Source organism: Diachasma alloeum, unplaced genomic scaffold, assembly GCF_001412515.2.
Source record: "Diachasma alloeum isolate Michigan unplaced genomic scaffold, Dall2.0 Dall_scaffold_00293, whole genome shotgun sequence".
Taxonomy (NCBI): domain Eukaryota; kingdom Metazoa; phylum Arthropoda; class Insecta; order Hymenoptera; family Braconidae; genus Diachasma; species Diachasma alloeum.
Window position 1 is genome coordinate 142,695 of NW_021680432.1, and position 8,667 is coordinate 151,361.

Consider the following 8,667-nt stretch of genomic DNA (forward strand, 5'->3'; position numbering starts at 1 on the left):
TTCTCGATACAATCATCAGATAATGAATGAAGTACTTTATTTTTCAATAACATCATTCTCCGAGATATTAGTTAAAATAAAATTGATCAAAATTTTGAGAATTTTAAATAATAAATTCTAGGAATGGAAGCAAATGGACTCGCGCAAATAATTGTCGTTATCGCGTCAATAAATCCGTATCAATAAATTCTATTAAGTGGCCATGTGACTTCGACNCTTAGGGTGAAAAGATTATTTTGGAAAATACGAATTCTTACACCCTGTATAACATTGTTATAAAGGGCGTAAGAATTTGATTTTTTGATAATTATCGTTTCACCCTAAGAAAAAATTGGTTTGAAATGTTTCACTCGGTCGGTAACCGCTGTCGAAGTTACATGGCCACTTAAACAGAAATTTAATAGTGGTAATGATCTGATGACAGGTGATGATATTCGTTGATTCTTCCTCATCGCCATGGTATTGAAGACAATAAGAAAAGGGAATGGAAGTGATAGGGGCAGAGTGGGTTTTGAAGTTGCCTGAGGTGGAACTCCAAAGTCAAATTTTTTTATGGTCCAAATGTGAAGATTTTTGTTAATAAATCAATGAGATTGTGATTTATCAGTGAAGTGGTAATTCATATCATGAATAAAACAGAACAAAACTAATTGTTTAAGACGGAATTGTCTTGATAACGAGTGAATTTGAGAGAAAATTTGAAAGAACATGTTTTGTTGGAAATTTTTTCTTCTACAAAAAATTTTTTTGACTTTTTCTATTAAAATTACTCATTACTGAGATTATTTTCCAATTTCAAATCCATTAAATACACGTTTTTCCAATCTACTCCAAAATTTATCTTTAGAATTCTTAACATATCTTGAATAATACTTAGTATATTAAAAAACATCAAAAGACCTATTTTGTAGCCCTCAAAATTCGCCACAAAAGATGTTTCACAACATTTTTGGCTAAACCCCATCGCTCCGAAACTCTCTCCAAGAAAAGAAAAAACAAATAAAAATCAACTCATCACGTTTTTCACCTTCTTCTCAGAACTCATCCCAGAAAACCTAAAAAATCACAAAAAACCCCAAAAGACTTTTTTTAGCCCTCACATTCCCCACAACATGCCTCACAAAATTTGCTTTAAACCCCACGGTTCCAAAATTATCCCCCCCAAAAAAACCCCGAAATACCCAATTACCCATTTTCGAACTCTTTTCCAAAACTCATCCGGAATCCAATTAAACAGCAGTCATTCAGAACTTATTATTAGTTTGTTATAAGTTTATTATGAGTTTATAATAAGTTTATAATAAGTTCATTTATTTTGACGATAATGACGATGGTATTCACGCAGCTTCACCGCTCTCCAAGTACTCAGTAATCTTGTCAACCATATTTTGAACCTTCTCCATCTCCTTGAGTAACAAACTAGATGCTCTTTTGATTTGCTCCTCTCCCTTCCTGATTTCAATGAAACGAACCTTCTGAATGTTCATCTGCTCTGTGGTTGCTATGACGAACTTCTTCACTTCTTCCAGTTTGTCTGGAAAAAATTTTTTAAAAAACAATATAATTGCGGGTTCATTTCAGCCTCGGAACCGTGAATTCCTAAGAAATAAATTTTCGGGGAACTCCTGCGTTCGAGGCCGTAAGTGAGAAAGAGAGAAACGAAGATAGAGAAACGTCCTGTTTCACTCTCCTGAAATCTTACGGAATGAAATGTTAGGGAGTATCTGCTTCTTTGGATGGTTGAAGGGGCGGGTGGGGGCAAAGGGGGGTCACACCACTTTTTTCAAGTACAAAACATCAAACATACCTCGACGACAATAAGGATCGTCACAGCCTTCACACAGCTTACACTCAGGGATCTCACCATCCATCTGCTGCTGAGCTGTAAAAACAATAAAAATATATAGTCAATAACTAAAACTATTCATCTTTTACACCTCAGTGTGCAGTAATAGGCCAGTTACTGCACCCCGAAATGTAAAATAACATACGCCACTCGGGCGTTAATTTCGTTTTTCACAGCTGTGATTACAAACATCGCCTTCGGCTCGACTTGTAAACCTCACACACGTGAAAAACAAAATTAATAGTAAATAAAATAAAGTAAAAAAAAATCTCGAATAAATAAATAATGATGATAAAAAAATTACCCATATTTTCGAAGCGAAAATAAATAAGACTCACGTTATAAAGAAGGAGAAATTTCGTTTGACTTCAGCGACACTGACGTTAATTGACGAGCGAACTGAGGGCAACTGAGTGTGAGAGGGAATGATACAGACGTCGGAGTGGAGAGGGTCTTCTCCAGCCCACAGCGTCTAGTGGTGGGCAGCGTTAAAACATCGAGAACAAGTGCAAAGTGGGGATATAGGCCCGAGCAAATCGATGACGTCGATCGACAAAACAGAGGAAGGCTGGTGGAAAAGAAGAAAAAAAAAATTACGTGGCAACGCTGTTCCGATCGAGTCGTCGACGTTCTCGGGATTTTCTTTTTTTTCCAGGAAATTTCGGTGCAGCTACCTCCTCCACCAATCATCATCAATCGAGTGTCTCCAGATTGGTCGGTAGACAGCATGGCGCCACGGGGCCGTATCCCCACAGTGAGACGAAGATGGGACGTTGTTTTCTATCGCTGTTCGCATCTCACCGACCAAAGAGGATTCAATAAAGTAGAGGCTCAGATCTCGGGGTTGAAGTGACCCCAAGCCAAAAATAGTTTGACCCCAACGGAGGGATGGCGCCACGGTCAAATCTGACGGCTGGGCGAACTGCCTGTGCGAGTAACTCGGCACTAGCAGTCCCGCTGTCACAGGGATAGTTTCGGAGTGCAATTTATGCCCTCCTCGTCCACAACATGTTCTTAATGTTTTTCAGGTGATTCATTTTCTGATTAATTAATATTAAGGAATGAAACACAGAGGGTGTGACGGAGAATTAAATTCCCCATCAATCGATCCGGGTTGCATCCCTTAATCTATGTAACAAAAAAACACAAACTACGAACAAAGTCAGGGGCCAGTGAGAAAAATAATTTTCTTTTCGGCGCACAGTGACTTTTCACCATTCGTCCGCGAATGAAAAATTCACTTCTCCCCTCCTGATTGAGATTAAGGGCTGAAAAAAGGACAGTTCGACGGAGAATTAAATTCCCCATCAATTAACCCTCTTTCATCCCTTAATCTCTGTAACAAAAAAATAAAAACTGCCATGAAAGTCAGGGGTCAGTAAGAAAAATAATTTTTTCGCGGCGCACAGTGACTCCCGGTAATTAAAAATTCACCTCTCCGCTCCTAATTGAGATTAGGGGATGAATAATTTAGAATTAGAATATGCGCGGCTGGTCACTTGAAGCGCCCAGAGTCACCTAAATCATACGATCTTTTGTAACATCCGCCTTAGTTTCGGTCAGTCACACAGCCCCAGCCCTGTGCTTCTCACTAGGCTAANTAAGTCCTGGTTCCAGGAAAGCCTGGCCCCAAATTTTATAGCGACGGAGTGCTAATAGAGGGAGCATTCACATAAAATGTGGATGACGCCCTCCTTATCGCCTCCGCACAGTCTGCAGTCTTCTTGTTCTGCAAGTTTCATCTTGAACAGATGAGCTCTGAGAGCTGTATGACCCGTAAGGAGCCCTACTGCTACCCTCAGATCCCCTCTGTGCAACTCCAGAAGCTTTCTGGTCCTAACTCTTAGTTGCCCTCTCATAAGCAGTTTCGCTTGTCTGCAGGTCGCAACTTTCTCCCAACGCCTGACATGATCTCGCCGGAAATGTTCTTTAATAAGAGCTTTCCCACTGCGAAGGGCATGCGAAGCAGGCCATGTGAAGGTACCCTTTCGGTACCCTCCTTGGCCAACTTATCTGCCACTTCATTACCCAGAATCCCATGGTGGCCTGGTACCCAGGTTACGGTAACCTGGTTGTTTTTACCCAGTGTGTCCAATGCCTGCATGCATTCCCACACCACCTGTGACTCTGTAGTGGGTTTTTCCAGGGCGTGTATCGCCGCCTGGCTGTCACTGCAGATGAATATTTTCATCTTTTTTGTGTCTCTCGCGTTCAGATACTCTGCACACTTAAGTATGCCCAGCATCTCTGCTTGAAAGACGGTTGAATGATGGCCCAGCGGAAAACTCTCTCCGAAGCCATCTTTCAGACGGTAGATGCCTGCCCCAAAACTTTCATTGAAGCCAGAGCCGTCCGTAAACCAGTAGTCCTCTCTTGGTCCTGGTTTACGTTTCGAGTCTAGCCACTCCTGTCTGGGTGGTATACTCGTTCTGAAAATTTTCCTGATCTGATACTTCCGAGGAATTATATCCGTCTTACCTATGAAGGGTCGATCATTGATTAGGCTAAGCCTTGTATGGCCTTGGCCCGTCATCTTCCATTCTAGTTGGCACCTTAGTCTATATGCAGTTGTGGTAGCACAACTCACAACCCTAAGGTCGAGGGGTGGGATACTGAGTGCTATTTCTAGCGCCTCAGTAGGTGTCGATTTCATGGCTCCTGTTGCAGCCCTCAGGAAGGTTCCCTGTAGGCTTTTCAACAGGTTCCTTGTTTCCGTCTTACTCACCCTCGGCCACCAGACGACCGCAGCGTATAACAGTCTCGGAAGTAGAACTATTTGGTAGAGCCAGAGCATCATTTTAGGATTGAGTCCCCATGTCCTGCCCACAGCTCTCCTGCATGCCCACATAGAGGCAAACACTTTATTTCTCTGAGTACAGATATGTTCTTTCCAGCTGAGTTTATTATCCAGGAGGACACCCAGATATTTCACTCTGCTGGTGTAGTTAATCTCCGAGCCATTTAGCTTCAGAGGTTGGATCTTTTCCAGTTTATAATTTCTGGTGAAAACCAGGATTGTTGTTTTGGCTGGATTTACCGATAGGCCAGTTACCCTGCACCAGTCCTCAATGATATTGAAGGCTGTTGCCATCAGGTCCCTTAGCACCCTCAGAAATCCGCCTTTCACAACAACTGCCACATCATCGGCGAAACCGATGACGTGGAAGCCGGCCTCACTTAGTTTATTTAGAAGTCCATCTACAACCAGGTTCCATAGCAGGGGTGAGAGAACTCCCTCNTGCCTTAGTACCCTCAGAAATCCGCCTTTTACAACAACTGCCACATCATCGGCCAAACCGGTGATGTGGAAGCCGGCCTCACTTAGTTTATTTAGAAGTCCATCTACAACCAGGTTCCATAGCAGGGGTGAGAGAACTCCCTCCTGGGGACAGCCCCTAGTCGGACGTCCCTCCACAGATGCCCTCCCATGTTCTGCCGACAGTCTTCTGCCTTTCAGCATGTCATGTGTCCAAGCAATGATAGCCTTGGACACCTGTCGTTCTGCCATGGCTTTCTCTATAGCCGGATTTGAAATGCTATCAAAAGTCCCCTCAATATCCAGAAAGGCGCCTATGGCAAAACCCTTGACCGCCAGTTGTCCCTCAATCAGTCCCACCAGGTGATGTAAGGCGGTATCTGTTGATCTTCCCTCTCTGTATGCATATTGACAGGGGGAGAGGGGTCTGTCAGCCAAGGGCCCGGCCTTGATGTGTCTATCCACCAGCCTCTCCAGGGTCTTCAGGATGAAGGATGTGAGGCTTATAGGACGGAAGTCTTTTGGTTTTATATAACCGGTTTTTCCCGGCTTGGGAATGAATACTATCCTAGTCTCATTCCACACACTAGGGACATGTTTCAGGGCTATACTAGCTCTGAGTATCTTGGTTAGGGGTCCCGTGATAGTCTCTATCCCTTCCTGTAATAGGGCTGGGTAGATCCCGTCTGGTCCCGGTGCCTTGAAGGGTTCAAAGGTTTTGATGGCCCACTTGACCCCCCAGGGCTGCACTACTTTATTTGCCAATGCCCAATCATGGGTTTCGTAGACATCCCTCTGATTTTGCATTGTTTCTTTATCTCTCTCCTGGGCCTGTATGAAGCCTGGAAAGTGGGTGTTCATTAGGAGTTTCAGAGTCTCTCCCATGGTTTCCGTGTGGCTGCCATCTGGTGCGTGTAAGCTCCCTAGATATGGAGTCTTGTTTGTTGCAAGGATTTTTGCCAGCCTAGAGGTCTCCGATTGTCTCTCCACGTTGCTCGTGACAGCCCTCCAGCAGTCCTCTTTGGCTGCCTTTATTGCATTGTTGTAATCTGCGAGCAAGCCTCTGTAAGTTTTCCATGCGTCTTCCTTACGGGGGCCCGCTCTCATGTTCTTAGCTTTGTTAGAAGCTTTTCTAACCTTGCCCCTCAGCCCACCAAGTTTCTCTGACCACCACGGAGTCTCAGTAGGCTGCCCTTTCGGTAGTAGCCGGCAGTTTGTCTCGAAGGAGTCCATGATGGCCTAGTTGAGGGCAATCGAAGCCTCCTCCAGCTGCTTTTTGTTGTTAAATCTGAGGATGATATTCCTACGATTGTCAGATAGACTTTCTCGGTAATTTCCCCAGTTTGTTCGTCTTGGGTTTCTTACCCATTCCGTTTCTTTTACTGTGTGGATGGACATTCTTATGGTTTGATGATCGCACGCTGAGAGGTCCTTTGAGACCCTCCAGTCTCCAATCATGTCTGCCACTCTATCCGTCCCCAGAGTGATATCTATGACCTCCTGTCATCTCCGATCTATGAAGGTAGGTTCTGACCCCCTATTAGGGATAATTAGACCGGCCCCCATTATGAATTCCTGGACGCTTTCCCCCCTGCCGTTAATGCCGGTACTCCCCCATGCTACATGGTGCGAGTTGACATCACAACCTAGCAGGAGTTCAAGTCCCCTTTACTTCACATGGTTGTATAGGCCCTTTACTTTTTTCGAAGGAGGTGGTTCAGCCGAGTCATAGGGCATGTAAACTCACCCTACAACCAAACTCATTTCCTAGCCTTGTCCCAGGCCGATCTACTTGTGCCACAGTCAGGTCTCCCTCACTAGCCTGTGAACAGAAGAAAGAGTCTAGTCCTTTAATAACAATACAAGATCTGATTGTTTCCTGAACTTTGCTGTGATGCAAATTTATCTGTACAATACAATGTGCACCCGGGTTGCAGCCATAATGACTACTTTGCTGGTACCTCCATGTACCCTTATTCTGATTTTCACAATGGTCTTTGGCAAGCAGCTTGATAGTTGCTTTTTGAATCCCGCAGTGCAGTCTGAAGTTGCAGGCTTTCAGAACAGAGAGTGATTGGTCGTCTATCAGCGCAACAAAGTGGGCACTTTTCGCGTCCCTGCTCTCACTGCCCCGAGCCACAACCCACTCTCTGGCCTGCAGTCCTGCATTCTGTTTCTCAAGGAAGCACAGTGCTTCTTGAGCGGTTAGATCTGGGTCTTGCACGTGTACCATAAGCCTGTGCTTTTTGGGAAGCTCCGAGGCTGCGACCACATGTACAGTAAGCCCAGCTACTTTGTTTTCGGGGAAAAGCCTTTCAGCCAATTTCTCGTTTCCTCATCAGTGCAGTACACCATTGCCACACCTTCTCTTTCCCAGACACCATTGAAGGTGGGTGCTTTCACCCCGTCAGGTAACGCCAGAATGGCCCCCTTCAGGAGTTTCTTTACCTCCGTTACCTCTTCAGTGCCCAGTTTCTGATCCGTCTACGACTCCGGCATGACTGCAAACTTGAATGAGCTTGCAGCATTCTGAGCATATGTGCCCAGATCCTGCGTTCTCATTCTTTTTTCTTTCGGTCTGACTGAGGGGCTTGGCGTGGTACGCTCGATGGAAGGCGTTTTATTGCCCTCCTCACAGCCCCCTCCCGCTGCCCCTCATCGACTTTCGCTGCTGCATCCACCAAGGTTGCAATTGCCCCCGAGGTTTGATGCAGCTTCGCTCTCTTGCGACGTCTTCTCTCGGCTCCACTCAGTCTGACCCGATTCACATCGGTACCAGAGTGGTCAGTCCAGTCAGACTTCATGTGTTCGCCATCGCTGGCGCCACCCGAAGTTTCTTTTTCAATACTGAGATTTTTTAGATTGGTTTCCATTTTTGGTCCCACGAGTATCGCGGTTAAGCGTTTTCACCTGGCGTTTTCATTGCCGCGATTGCCCAGGGCTAGGCTTGTCTCGGGTGGGTTACATCTCGGGTGCGTTACGCCCAGGTTTCTGAGAGGCACCATTAGCGACACAGCTCCCCCTGTGCCACGCATCCTTAGGCACGGTATGGCCGAGGCCATGGCTTACGCCGCTCACAAAAAAGGATTGGGTGGGTTCCTCTTAGCGACCGCGAGCGGCGGTAGTCCTTAAGACCCCTACCGCCCGCGACCCAGCCCCCTCACTAACGTCAAAGTGGGAACCCCGTGAAGGGGGTAATCTCTTTAATCAAAAAATAAAAACTGCGACGAAAGTCGCGGTGTTATGAAGAACCTAATGAATAACTCGCCCGCGAATTAAAAATTTGTCTCTCCCCTCCTAATTGAGATTAAAGGATGAAAAAACGGCAGTTCGACAGAGAATTAAATTCCTCATCAATTAACCCTCTTTCATCTCTTAATCTCTGTAAGAAATGGAAGACACTGTCATTAAAATCACAGCGCAGCAAGAAAAATAATTGTTTTGCGGCGCACAGTGACTCCCGGTAATGAAAAATTCACCTCTCCCCTCCTAATTGAGATTAAGGGATAGAAGAAAGGCAATTCGACGGAGAATTAAATTCCCCATCAATTAACCCTCTTTCATC